The sequence below is a fragment of the Gallus gallus genome, chromosome 19, assembly GCF_016699485.2.
Source record: "Gallus gallus isolate bGalGal1 chromosome 19, bGalGal1.mat.broiler.GRCg7b, whole genome shotgun sequence".
Classification (NCBI taxonomy): Eukaryota; Metazoa; Chordata; class Aves; order Galliformes; family Phasianidae; genus Gallus; species Gallus gallus.
In genome coordinates, this window is record NC_052550.1 from 2,441,027 (window position 1) to 2,455,776 (window position 14,750).

Genomic DNA, 14,750 nt, shown 5'->3' on the forward strand with positions numbered 1-14,750 from the left:
TCCTTCCTCTGATTGTGTATCCTTCCTGAACTGACTTTCGGATGATTCAATATTAAAAATGCATTGCCCTATAAACAGGCAGGGTAAAGAAGCATCCCTTGCAATTTAAATCACTCTGCTCGAGATTACATTCAAGCCTCATTAGTCTGAAGAGACCTGGGATCCTCTTCCAAATGACTGAACTGGGGCAGACATTTTTCTGACAAGACCCTAAAAGTATTCAGGTCCATCCAGGCAGCAACGTCTGGCTTTTGTTTGAAAGAAGAGATTTCTTGTTCTGAGCAATGCTACAGAGCAATGTCATGTCATGTTTACTACTTCCCCTCTATTGACTTCTGCAGCTGGTGAATTTTTTATGATAGAAATTACAAATATTTAGCCTGCTGATGGCAGGATGAGCCAAGTATTCCCAAGGCTCACGCACACCAACCTCCTTTGTTTCCTGGTTTCAGCTGCCCACATTAGATCTGCTTACATCCCCCACGTCTGCTGGCACACAGATAGGGATGCACGTCAGCCGCCCAGCCCTGCTGCCACAAAGCACACAGCCAGCACGTGGGGCTCCTTCCCAGCCCCAAGCCCTTCCCAGTCCCTCACAGTGCTGTCAGGGCGGGGTGTGGATATAACCAAGGCTGTGGAAGGAGCACGCAGAGCCAGCAAAGGGGCTCCTGGAGCTCCAGCGATGAGGCCATGCAGACACTTGCTGGGAGACGCTGCACTGTGCTCAGCAGGGCCAGCGGTACAGCATGAGAAGAGCCTGCTTGCTTCTGCAGTGCAAGAGAGCCCTGTTTTCAGGTTTGCTTTCACTCCAAGCAAACGTCATAATACAAAAATTCTGAGAAATTTGTTAGCAATGCTTTCTTTTTTCCCCAAACAATATCTTCATGATGCACTGCCACATACGAGTTGAGCAACTCTATTATTTTTTACTTCACTCACGACAGCTGTTGTTTATTACTGTAATTGAAGCATCTTATCTTTTTGCCTAGATGAAAGTATCTGAGATTGGCGACTGTGACACAAAGGCCACCACGGCGACAACGTGCATTAGCAGCAGCTTCAATCAGGCAGCCGAGGCAGCAGAAGGCAGCAGAGCTACAGCTGAAAGCCAGCAAGGCTCACAGCGACGTGTACCTGAGCAGCCACCCAGGCTGCAACCTGAGCCAATGCATCTTCATTATTACTGGCACCCAATTTAGCGGAATCGATGGCAGATGGATATTCCAGCATTTGGCTGCAAACCACAAGGCTGGACCACGTGATGGGTGAGGAGAGCCTGGGTGTTTGTTCAGGAGGAGGCTGAGGGGGGACCTCCCGACTGCTTCAGCCACCAACCAGGACCTTAGGGAGCCAACAGCAAAGCCGTCTGCACCGTGAAGGTAAGGAAAAGGAATTGCTGCTCTTGGAGGTCTCTGGCACTGAGCAGGGAACGACCCCCACCACGCTGATCCAGCCTCGAGGCTGAGGTCTTCAATCAGGAGGTTGGGCCAAAGGATCTCCAGAAGCCCCATCCAACCTCAAGGATTCCAAGCATGCTCCAGCTCAGCTCCCAACAAGCCCAAATTACTGCCATTTCCCATTCTGTAATGACACACTTTGACGTGGGAAAGCACGGGTTTCAGACTGCACTGAATAGCTGCTGCCCCCAGCGATTCAAAAATAACCACCTGCATCTAAACACACATACTTTGGAAATGTAAATAAATACATTAGCTAAACACCCAACCCCACTGGTTTATGCTAGCTCAATTATACAGTAACTCACCGCACTATGAAATTTGAGATGAGGGCACAATTAAAACTACCTTTCAAAATTCCCCAGTTAAACGCCCATGTTTTCTATGGGGCACAGTCATCCCATCAGTCCCACATCCCACAGTCATCAGCTCGGAGCTGAGCCGTCCCCACGTGGGTACCCACAAAGTCAGAGCCACGTGGCCCTCCCTCAGTCCTCCCAGCAGACAGCAGACCCACCACAGTGCTGGGAAGCTCTCCGAGGGCTCAGCACAGCCCAGGGAGGCTGGACGCACTCATCAAAGATTTATCTACTCTGTTTCCCTGCCAACAGTTAGTTGGCATTATTGTACAGGCTGTAATGAATTACAGCACAACGATGCAAAACACACCGTGTCAGACCCAGAGGTGTTGGAAAGCTGCAGGTTTCCCTGGAGCCCACTGGTTTACATTAACAAGGTGCTCAGCCTGCATGTTTAATCCTGGTATCTTACCATAGCCCGAATTACCTCAAAGTTCCCAGCTGCAGATGCAGCATCCTGCGAATTAGAACACCATGACATGTCAGGGATGTCCCAGACTTCATCCTTCCACCTGCTCCGGTTGGTGTGGCCTTTTTGGGACATCGGCTGAGGAAAATCACAGCGGTTAAATCCCCGCACCCAAACAAATCACTGCGCTGTCTCCTCTTTCCCAACTCATTGCATAGAAATGGTTTTGGTGGTTTTTTTTTCTTTTTTAAGAGAAAAATCACATCGGCCCAAGGATGCAGTGAATTAGAAACAAATTACCATTTGAAATGGTAGGAACCATCCCGGCGTTTGCTTCTTTCCTGCTCAGCACCTGGCACCTCAGCATCCCTGCTGCCTGCAGCACGGGCTGCTTGTTCTCTGCCAGTGTCCAAGCTGAGCATCAGCACTTGGATCCCCGAGGGATGATCACACCTCTCACGCACACCATCCCCCTGCGAGGGCTCACTAAGGACCCCTCTCTGCATCCTCCTGCCCGCACCCTTCCCCCTGCTCCATCCTCCCCCGTCTTTTTGCCATCTGGTACCCATCAGAGGCAGGCAGACCCGCAACACATGTGCACTTACCAAATCCTTTAAACCTAACTAGAGCCCTGTTTTGTTTCTTCCTCGTCAGAAGCCGCAAGGAATCCTGATTCGGTACATCTGGACCTTCTAATAGGGTAACAGCCTGGCTGTGCCAACTCTGCTTTCTGTCTGACTCCATCTTAATCATCTGCAAATCACAAAGGGCTGGGAGGGGAGCACAGCCAGCACGGCAGCAGCACGACGACAGCGGCTGAGCGCACAGCAGTGGCTGCAGATACGGCTCGGACATGCAGTGCTGCACCAAAAGCCAACATATTCACTTGCATCCTATTGCCGACCACATCCCAGCGCTTTGATTTATCAGATGGTTGTTTGGTGCTTGGCCCCAGGTTTGCAGCTGGGAGCACAGCCCCACACTCCTGCTGCAGTGATACAGTCCCAGCTGGGTGCACGAGGAGAAGCCCCATTCCCTGGGAAATAAATGTCAGGAGGTGGAAACTGCTCCTCCCAGCTTCAGGCAGCACGCTCAGTGCTGTTAATGTCTGTGATTTCACTGCAAAGGTTTCCACAGCTACTTTTTTCTTTACTCTGGATGCTCTTATTTAGTTAGCTTTCCAGGAATCGTGTGGTTTGGTTTTCTCAGCTTCCAGTAAAAGGAATTTCTAAATATCAGAGAAGGACTTAAAACCATGACCCACTGATAGATCTGAAGACCTCTCCTTCCTTCCCATTTGATGGTTTCTAATGCAGTATCACAGCTGTAGGCAGGGGTCCGAGCCCTGAGTTTTATACCACAGTGCTACAGATACTGCCCAAGTCAGTGAGCTGATGCTGTGTGCTGACTGAGTCACCCCCAAACCAAGTGAGAGGAACCTCACGGCTGCACAGAGTGAGCTCAGCGTGGTCAAAACCATGCAGAAATGCCAAAAAAGTGCTGCTTTATCGTGGTTTAGTTGGCAGCATTGGTGGTAGGTGGACAACTGGACTAGAGGAACTTAGAGGTCCATTCCAACCTTAATGAATCTATCAGCATCTGCACAGAGAACACCCACAAGGTTTCTGACTTCTCTCCTACTCTGCACCATCAGTGCCCAGCCTCAATGCACACAGCTCCCTGCCACCCAGATCCCAACAAACCAACCCCATGTGTCACTTGCCTTGTGATGCAGTACAGCACTCCCCTTAAACATAACTTTCCCCAACTCCACCTGACTGCAAAAGCAACGCACTAAGGCAGAAACGGAGAGCAAGCTGTAAGCTGCATACAGCGTGCTCGCCTCACTGCTGCTCTCCTGCTCTCATTCTCCTCTGTAAACATGCATGCACAGCAGGATGGGTCCTTCTGCTGTTTGACCAAAATAGGCCATTAAAGACAAGAGAAAAAAAAAACATCACAACAAAACACAACAGAACAGAGGCAGAGGGGTCTTGGATCCATGACAGGAGCCTGAAGACTTGTATTTATTTATGCTATCCATGGGAAAGCCCTTCAGAGGCAGTAATCCACGACATCTGGCAGAAGGGCAGGGAAGAACCTTTACTGCCAGCTGACTGATACTTTATCCAAAAAGGAAAAGAAAAAAAAAAGATAAAAGCTCTAATTGTTGGCTCTGCAAGGCTCGGCAACAGCTCCATGAGCTGATCGCAGGGGCATGACAGAAAGCAAAGCCTGATGCACTGGATGAAGACACGGTCCAGGAGGGCTCATTAGCCCTTAGGAGCCGGGGTGGAGGGCTGGGAGCCTCCAAAGCAGCCCAACCTCTGTGCCCCAACCGCTCAGCCATCACCGAGCCTCCAGGTTCTGATACCAAGCAAGCACCTGCCCATAAAAACGTGGCATTCTGGTTATTTTTCTGCAATAAAACAGAGTGACTCAAAGTGGTATGCGGCTCTGCCTGGCCAAATCCACATCAACTCAAAGTCTGAAATTAATGTGGAAAGTGATTCATAACAGCAGGAGACAAAACAGGCCTATTCATGCTACCCCATCTCAAGAGTATAGCTATTTTGGATCCAAATTCTCTCTCAGCTTCCAAAACCACAGAGAAAAGCAAACAGATGTCAGCCATTGCAGATTTGCACAGAGCAGCTCCTGATAGCAGCGCTTTCCTCCGTGCTTTCCACCTGGGGATGTCGAGGTGTTCTGGGGGCAGCCAGGCTGGGAGCAGCACCAGGCACCACTGCCAGCAGCGAGACCCACGATGGGGACAGCACCCTGTCAGCAAGAGGTGGGGGAGGATGCAGTTATCAGGGGGCAGTTGCAAAAGACACCTCAGCCCAATATCAAATGCATCCTATAGCACAACAGCTTTGGCATCCCTGAAAGACAGTGACACAGAATCCCGATTGTGTCATGGAATTTTACCTGCACGCAATTAATATCACTGTGCAGTGCTTTTGTTGTATTTATTTTCAGTACTGCGGGTCTGGGCTCCGTAGCAGTAAAGCCTGCTGCTCCTGGAGGTGCTTTAAAAGTGGTATCCATTTCTGAAAAGCAAATCTAGAGGCTGATAGCGCTCAGAAACTCTGAGGTCACACACAAAGGGACTCTTTGATAGAGTCCAAACTGTACCAACTGCACATTCTGTGCTCTGAAGGGTTACTTTGCAGACAAACCCTCCACTGCAGCCCGTGTAACGTGAACTAGGGACTCTGAATTTGTTCTGTTTGTTTTCTTGCAGTGTTCTCGATGCTAACAGCACCCCAGAAGCACATGATCTCACTCAGCTGCTGCACTTCCCTGCCCCGTGCAACCGTGGAGCATTTTGCTGGATGCAGTGTTTCCCTGCACGGCACCCACAAGCTCCTCCCCACCACACCATGCCCAGCAAATCTGGGAGTTGAGAGCCCAGTTTGGGTTTCTTTATTTTGCCCTAAACCAAAGGAATTAATCAACTGTTTGCTTCTGAACACATTTGGAGAATGCAGAAGACTGAATGTCTTCTAGCAATCATTAACAGCTACAGAGCTGAACACTGATTTAACCCATGTTTGCTATTCAAGTTTGCTCTTTCTGCAGGATGTGCATCTCTGTATCACTCAAAGGACAAGCATTACCTCATTCAAAAAAATATTAAATCCAAGATTGCCATTTTCCACATATCCATCCCCTGTGTAACTTACTTCAATTTCTAATTTACAACTACCAAATACAATCTTATACTGGAATTTGCATAAAAATGAAGAGACCTGCAGCAAGATATTAAATTTTAACCTGGCACGCTATGGCAGCCGAGGAGTATCAGTGTGTCCAAGAAGTTTGTGCCTGACAACCTGAGAGCTGGTGGATGTAACAGGGGGAGAACGTGTACACTTCAGTGCAACCGAGCTGATGGAAATGCCTCAATGCAGCTGTTGTAGAGCAAGGATTGTACAACTCGCACACGCTGATAGTGGGACTGCTACACACAAGACCAGTGTGCCAGCTCACCCAGCACTGGGCGTCCACTGTTGGCCAATGCAAGTGACCTGAAAGGATAAAAAGTGCTAATGGAACAATATAGCACAGCCTTTCAGAAAAGGCGTGAATTGAGCTGTGGACAGGCAATCAGTGAGAGGTAGGAGTCCAAACTGAGTCAGGGCAGAAGGCTGGAGCTTTAGGGTCACTTCTTTGCTTGTAAGGTGACCATTGCTCTATTTAGACAAATCGTGAGCACATCAGAAATAGCATTGGGCTTCTCCAGTCACCAGCCTTATGGGCTCAGTCTCACCGGTGTTTGCAAAGACCAACAGGAGAAAAACTTTCTCACCAGGACCACGATTCCTCCAAAATAAGGTCTGAAGAGGGTCATCCTGAAGACAACACTCCTGGCTCCAAAAATAACAAAGGCAGCCGCACATCAGAGATGCTAAGAAGTACCAAACAAGTAAAGCGCTTCTGACTGCAGCCTCTGGGTTCAGAGCTGACCTGTGCTAAGCCCTTCCCATCACCTTGCCCACGCTCCCCAGGCTCTCCCATGACACTTCTGCACATCAGCACCCACGCTGGGCTCACATTTCTGAACACCCCCAACGATCTGAATCTAAAACCTGCCGCTACTTCAGATACACATCAACAGAACCGGAACAGCAGTGCCCCTTCTTCCTTCCCACCCCATTTTAAGGGAAACTGTTTTAAGATGCTGACATCCTCCGGAGCACGCGGCCCTTTGGAGTTCAGCTTAGTGCCACCTACGGGGCTTTTTACATCCCTCTGTTGCCATGTATCTGAACACCAGCACAGAAGCACTCGAGTAAATCGGATCATTGGTGATGCAATGTTCAACTCAAGTGACACAATAAACATCTAAAACACAACAGCAAAGGCAGCTGGACTGAAACCGAAACCCAGGCAAAGAGCAAAGCACAGGCAAGGGCTTGTTTTTCCTCTTGACTTTTACCTTTGGGATGAGCAGGAGCAGTTTGGCCGCGACACAACTCAGCCAACTGCTGTGGCCACGCAAGAGAAAAGCCACACTTGTGTGCAAAGCCACTGATTACGAGCACACAGAGGAGAAGCTGTTAATTTCCAATTTCCTGTCCTTTTATTCCCGCACTGATTAAGATAAGTCAGAACACAAGCGATCCTCTTGCAGGCAATCAAAGAACGCCTGGGCAAAAGAGCTGTAATTTTCAGAGGACTGGTTCCATTCACCTCAATCGCAGCACCGATGCAGCCCGTGCAAGCAAACATCAGCACACACACAGCAGGAGATGCTGAACTGCTCACCACCTCCTGCAGCCTGGTGAGCACCGAGCAGACAGCAGCACTGAGAGCCCACGGCCATAAACTCTCATCTCTATTTTCAGTTCATCCTTGCGGCAGCCAAACTTGCTCCAACACTGGGGCTTCTGCAGCTGTGATTCTCCATGTCCTTCCTAGACCAAAGCACAGCCAAGACATCGGCCCCACCGCCCTGCACAGATGTGCTGGGCATGCAGCAATTACTTTCAAACAGAGCCATGCAGAGTTTTCTTGGAAGCATTTTGAAGGAAAGCTGTCAGTCCTGAATCTCTAATTAATCCCATTAAAAAAATAAATAAATTAAAGGGATGGTTGCTTGGTTGCATTGCAAGAACCGTTTTGTAATTAATGTGACCTTCATCTCCATATGGTAATTAGCAAACATTTATATTACCATTAAAAAGACCGTGTTCGTTACATAACCTCACTTTTTTTCCTATTAGCTAACAAAACTCACAAGGCCAGATCAGCCAAAGCCTTGTTCCTTCATCCTCCACAGAAATGCAGTCAGAACTAATAGTTTTTTTAATTGATGCAGCCTGGGCATGGCTTTCCAGCTCGGTGCATGGAGCAGCTGCTCACAGCCTGCACTGCTGTGCTGTGCAAGAGCTAAAGGGAGCGTGCATAGAGAAACCCAAAGGTTTCAGATCTGCTTTCTGCTGCTCCAACTCAGATCACTGAGCTTCAGGCAGTAAGAGGCGGTCAGTAATGCCCGTGCCCAAGCAGCTTTCAAGCTGTACATCAAGCGCACACACACACAAAAAGGGAAAGAACTTACTAATTGTGAAGATGATATAAAAATGCTAACAGGGCTGTTAAGGTGGCAGCACTGGGAACACCTAAATTTTATCTATATATACACATAGATCTCAACTAATTCAGCTCGAGGTCAGTGGGACTGCTCCCACCAGGCTCAAACAGTGCCTTGCACACCCCCAGCATTCACACCCTCTGTGCACTGCTGTGCACTGGGGAGGTCACATCCAGAATTTAACCCCAACCCCCCCCCGGAGTCTCATGCATAAACACCAGGCAGCACTTCAAAGCAGCTACTGTTTTCTCCCTCACTGAGGCAGCCAAAACACACGGAGGATTAAGCCTGAAGATAGCAACGTACTGTAAACTTATCATAAAAGCAGGACTACAAAACCAGCTACCAGCTGTGAAGTATATTTACAACTGTAAATATAATATTTCAACTGTAGAGCAAGTCAATATTGCGCTATGGAAATGCCTGCTTTATCCATCAGCTTATCAGGATGGAGAAAGGGAGAATATAATTTAGCAGTCCTCCACAGTGCAGCGTTTTGCAGACACTGAGAATGTATTTCTGAGATAGGGACTTCTGCGAACGGCAACAGAGAGATCAGCCTGCTGATGAATGAATGCAGTAAGTTCTACTCAGAGAGCTGTGAGCACACCTTGCTGCCACTTACCCCGGGAAGAACGCAACTGAAATAAAGGGAGGGCGAGGGGGTTGAGAATCAGAATCATGAAAAATTAATTCCTATTGGTTTTACTGATTTCCACTCCATGCTATCGCTTCTGACACCAATGAGGGCTATTCCCAACACGTGAATTCCTAAGTGTTTTCCATCCCAGCAATTCCAGCCCTCATCTGTTGGGCTGAAGATACAGTCTGCCAAGAGCTGTGGCAGCATCCAGGACAGTGAGAAAATGGCAGAACAAGAAGAAGGCAGAAAGAAGGGCCCTTCCCCTACAGCTACAGCTGGAAAAAATTACTTTCCAGTCTTTTCCTGCAGTTTAAAAACAAACAAAGAAAAAACAACAAAAAACCCCAACTGTTAAGCTCTATATGATGATCAATGCAAATGCTACCATCTAGATTCAACAGGAGCATCCACCTTGAAGTAAGGCTAAGACGGATTCGGAGCAATTAGGAGCTCTTCCAATAGGCAGAATTTTATGACTAAGAATTAATAAAGTCAGCATTGCCACCAGTGTGCCTCAGAGCTATTGCCATGTAAATGCTCAGCACAACTGGGCAAGGGGAGCTGCAGTAAGATGCATTTATGGGAAGAAAAAATCACCTTCCCTGAGAGATGGCAGTAAGTGTCAGTGTTGCACAGCAGCCTATCTACGTGAGTGACACTGTAGAAATGCATCAGAGCTTTGGAAATACAAGCTGCTGAAAATCCTGCTGGACAAGTGAGATTGTTCAAGGCTATTGGTGTAGCTGGGCAAGAAACCACCAAGGAGAGCCCTGGGCTCTTTCTGTCTGAGAGCACTCCCTTATTTTGGACATTTTAAGGCCAACTTGATAGCAACCTGGATGCTGAGAGCCTTCTCCAAGTCAACCTACCTGCTCTGCAGTGAGTTTCCCACCTGAAACCAACAGCAGAGCAAGCTAGGAGCGAATTGCACACCGAAGTGAGATCAGACTTAACCACGGTGTCCTCAGGAGCAGCCTCGTTCAGAGCAGGTCAATTACACCAACCTAACTGCAGAGCATGGCTACAGCCCGGCTCCTCACTCAGGAATCCCAGAATGGATTGGGTTGGAAGGGACCTCCAGGAATGCTTTGTGAATGAATCACTCTCGGTTTGCTCTGGCTGTGCGCTCTGTCAAACAAGCACAGCAGTTCCAGAGGGCAAGGAATCAAAAGATGGACCAGGAGACAGCTTAGCAAAGGCTGAAGCAAAAGCTAGCACTTCATGCAGCCTAAATGAACCACAGGACAGCTCCAGGCAAGCTGAGAAAGCGCCAAGTGGAATTTCATTTCTGGTTTATTAATTCTTTTCTTTATACATGAATTTTAGCTTAAGAGAACATCAAATCCCATTTTCATTGGAGATGGTGGCATTTAATCAGCAAGCTGAATGATAATGGTGTAATGCAGCTCAAAAGCTTGGGCTTAAAACCACAGCCCATGGCAAAAGCATCCCCTGTGAGGATCAGTCCCTGGTGCAGCTCCCAAGGATGACTTCTTATTTGGCCATTGCAACACAGCTCAGACAAACTGACCAAACACGAACATTTCCACAACCAAATGCGATACTGAGACTTTTCAACTCCCATTTAAGAACCACACTGCCCTTCACCTGTTACCCTAGGACAGGTTCCTGATAACCCTGCTGCCTTTGTGCACATGATGGAAATACTTCCAACCATTTTTAGGTCCTCTGATCCATCATTAATGTGCAACTAAGAGCTGGATATGCTGCAGATCTGCACTTCTGTAGAGCAGAACAACCACTCAGACCTCGTGTCACACAGCTGCACGCCCTGCCCAGCCTCACCACCATTGGGAGCACTGGTTCTCATCCATCAGCTTTGGGGCAATTCAGGGAAGAAGCCTACTACGTTCTTCAGATGATTTTGTTGTTGTTGTTATTGTTGCTTTCAAAGATCTGAAACACAAACCACAGAAATGTATTTGTCTAAAAAAAGAAAAACACCAAAAAAAACAAACAGAAAAGGTAAGACACTCTTCTCATTTAACATACAAATGAATCCGCCTGTCTACATCATCTGGGAAGAAGTGAAGCTGAATTCATAACTCGCCTTTCCAACGCCCTTCAAGGCTCCCTGATCACAGGTAACACAAACACTGCCAAAAACCCAAACCTGTGAACACAAGAAGGCTTTCTGCTTTCAAGCAAGATACCGCCCCGACTGCTCATCAAAATCACTGCTGGATTTTCCATGCTCGGCACTCAGAAACCTGGTGCTCATTTGAAATGTCAACATCTTGAAGCAGGCAGATACCAGTCATCTTCTAATGAAGATTTTCCTAACGCTGAGCAGGGAAGCTGAGATTAAAGGTACGTTATCCTCTACTGGAAATTAATTTGCTACAGTTGTTAAAAACTTGTTTCTCAAGGAAAATGACTCGCTTGACTAGATAAACAGTTCTGCCTCCTCTAGGAAAGCCTGCTTCCGTGAACCATGTGGCCCTACACTTCATACAATTTAGTATCATCACAGAACAGCACTTGGCTTTGCATGCAGCCTCAGAAGGTAGAATCCCAACAACCAGGTTGAAAAGGCATTTGAAATAGTTCTCAACAACTGCCTCAAAGAGAGTAAACATGTTTTTTCTTCCAAACGTGCTACCATCTTAATTACCAGGCATGTCTCGTGAGTGTTTCTAAAGCGTAGGATAGAAGAATGTGGGAAAAAAAGAGACCTTGTGATGCATAACGTGTCTTACTGGAGAAAGAGGGTGTGCTGCCATTTTCAAACACACCTGGATCACAAGCTGCTCCTGGCACCTGCTACATCACTCTGATGGAGCGCTGAGCTCTCCCACCACGCATGGCTCCAACAGGAGCCCCGAGTCAACATCTGGGTGCAACATTTGCTTCTTAGGGGTCCAAACGTGCTACGGAAATCAAAGCATTACTGCTGATTTCCAATGCAGCAGGATCCAGCTCCTCGGTAAGCACGCAGCTGGCTGGAGCTTTGCAGCAGGCAACTGTGGGGCTCTGTTTCAATATTGGGCTGATAGATCCATATCCAACAGGGAGAGAAAAGGAAACAGAAAACACGATATTCAATTCCCTTTTCATCTGAGGAATGCAAGCCAGGCTTAGTGCCTTTAAAACCTGGCGGTGCAATAATTTTTTCTGCTTTTTTTTTTTTTTTCTTTTTTTCCTTAAATGAGGGAATGACGCTTTCATTTCCCTATGAAAGGGCTGATCTGAGAGTACAGGCACCAGTGACACTTGTACTGCAAAGATTTTTTGAAGGAAAGGAAAACCAAAGTGCTGGAGATGAAAGAGACAACTCCATCACAAGCTGAACGATTAAAGCCTGTGCTCTCTGGAACAAGCACTTCCTTGAAATAACAGAAAACAAAAGGAAGACTAACACTGCTCCGGGTCTCCACCAGTTTCCATCGCAGCACAGCATGGCTTTTAGGAGCTCTCTGTTCACAGCGGACATCCCAAGGAAAATTCTTTCTGGATACAGCAGGATTTGAAGTGGGACACAACTGTCATGTGTCCTTTGTATTTCCCATCCCATGCAGAATGGCTTAACAGCAGCTTTCTTTGGGATCTGGATTATGCCTCAAAGCAGAAGCACACCCACAGCCTGCAGGAGCCAAGTCCCAGTCCGTGATATATGGAAACTTCAGGGGAATTCGGTATGCAGGGAGCGACGTGGCTTCAGAAGCCATCTGTATCTCACTGGAAATTAAATCTTCTGTTTGATGCTCGGAGAAAATTTCTACGTGCTTCTTTGCCAAGGGACAATTTGTGGCAGCCTATGGAGGATTAATGGAAGCCAAGTCCCCATTCTGCGAGTGGATCTGCTCTTTTGACCCCAGATCTGCAAGAACTGCAGAAACGAAATGCAGTCTCATGCAAGAAGCATTCATTGCATTGCCATTTGAATTTTTCTTCTTTGCAAAACCGCAATCTTCAGTGGAAATGTGTTTACTGTGAAACCATCTCACTATCTTAACACCTATCTTGCAAAACTCCAGGACAGTTTGGGGTGGGAAAAAAAAAAAGAAAGGAAAAAAAAAAGGCTAAGGTCTATTTTGTAATAAAAATAAATGACAGTCCTCTCTTCTGCATAAGTACATTGCCTGGTGAGATCAATTTTGTTCTTCGCTTGGTAACATTACCCTGTCTTTTCTAATACACTCTTCATCCATTAACTTTGACTCCTTATGTGTCTAATTCACAGCTACACACCAAACAAATTACCCAGAATTAAAAACATCTCACTCATTTCCTCTTTCCCCACCTCCACACTACATCTTGCAAAATCATTTTGCCATGACGTGTCACAGAGAATTACTAACTTCTCTGCAGAAGGATGGTGGGAACACAGATTCCCTTCACATGACATCATGGTACCGAGGCCAAGGTCTGCATTTGGAGAAATTGCCTCAATTAAGCTCTTCACTTAGCAGGCTGCTCCTGTTTTCTGCCCACATCATCAGCAAGGACAGGCACATGCAGGCTACATGGCATAGGGCTGCTTCTCCCCAGTCAGAACAGCATTCTGCATCCATCACTGAGAAATGACTGCAGAAAAGTCTCTCTCGCCACCTCTGAGCTTCACTTCACTTCCATTTCATCTTCGTATCTCATCTAGCGACCTCCTCCTTCTACGGCAGCTTCTCAATCCATCACCTGCTGCACTGCAATCATTATTTCTCTTATTAATTTACACCACTTTCTCACGTGAGCTGTGCTTGAGGAGGGCACATGCTGAACAGATGGTACCCACACACCTCCAGATGCAGTGTAGTCCTGAACCTGCTTGCTCCAGAGCTCCAAACATCCTCTGTGCACCTTGTACCATTGGACTAAAGACTGCCAGAAACCACCCGTGCTCACCACTATTTGGGTACCTGTTGAAGGCAGACTCATTTCTTTGCGACTTGCCTGTATGAGCACGCCAAAACTGCTTCATTTGCTTCCTGCAGCTCTGGCTCAAACCCTTCCCTGACTCCTCCAACACTATCATTTCACGATCATCAATTTACATCGTACTTTCCCTCTGTTGGATTCCATCCAACCAGCCTCTGCTGGTTCTCTAGGATGGCTGCAGCCCTAGGAAAGGATGCAATTTCCCTCTCCAGCAACCTTGACTACAAAGAAACAGAACCAACATGCTGCTTGTCAGTTACACCCACCCTTTTGGTCTCTTCATGGATCTCCATCCAAAACTGCATCTTCTTCCCGACTGATGCTGATCTCGATGTTCTCTCAGTCCTGAGAGCACGTGCCACATAACACCACAGGCATCAACCAGGCCACTGCTTATTGCTACACCCACCTCTCCTTGGCATCCACGTGGGCAGTTCTGTTTGAGGGCTTCTGACTTCCCTTAGGTGTTGGGGCAGGGGAGGAATCATGAGACTACAGATGTTCTTAAGTTTTACAAGTTGAAGGACACACCAGAGAGAGGTGAGGAGTGAAACCACCCCAGCTGAGCTGCACCAGACACACCAACAGGGGCTTTCTGCTTCAACCCAGAGAAGCCAAACCTTTGGAAAGCTGTATGAATTTCACTGGACCAGAATAGATTGGAGACCCCAAAACTCAAGCCAACACTTCCACTGTGGCTCTGCACCAACCATGTAGTCCATGGCTGCAAGTCAGGTGGGAACAAAGGGCAGACACCTACATAGGAAGGGCAGTGGGACCATGAGTGATGCTAACATTTATTTCTGATTCTACCACTCACTCCCTGTGCAGCCCTACAAAAGTTACCTTAGGCAAAGCACAGGTGCCAGCAGGGCCAAAAGATTCA

The 14,750-nt window shown here is 47.5% G+C and overlaps 1 protein-coding gene across 7 annotated transcripts in view; it reads right to left on the reverse strand.

Moving 5' to 3' along the window:
• AUTS2 (activator of transcription and developmental regulator AUTS2) overlaps positions 1–14,750 on the reverse strand; it is a 663,053-nt gene that overhangs the window by 593,296 nt on the left and 55,007 nt on the right. The window lies entirely within an intron of this gene.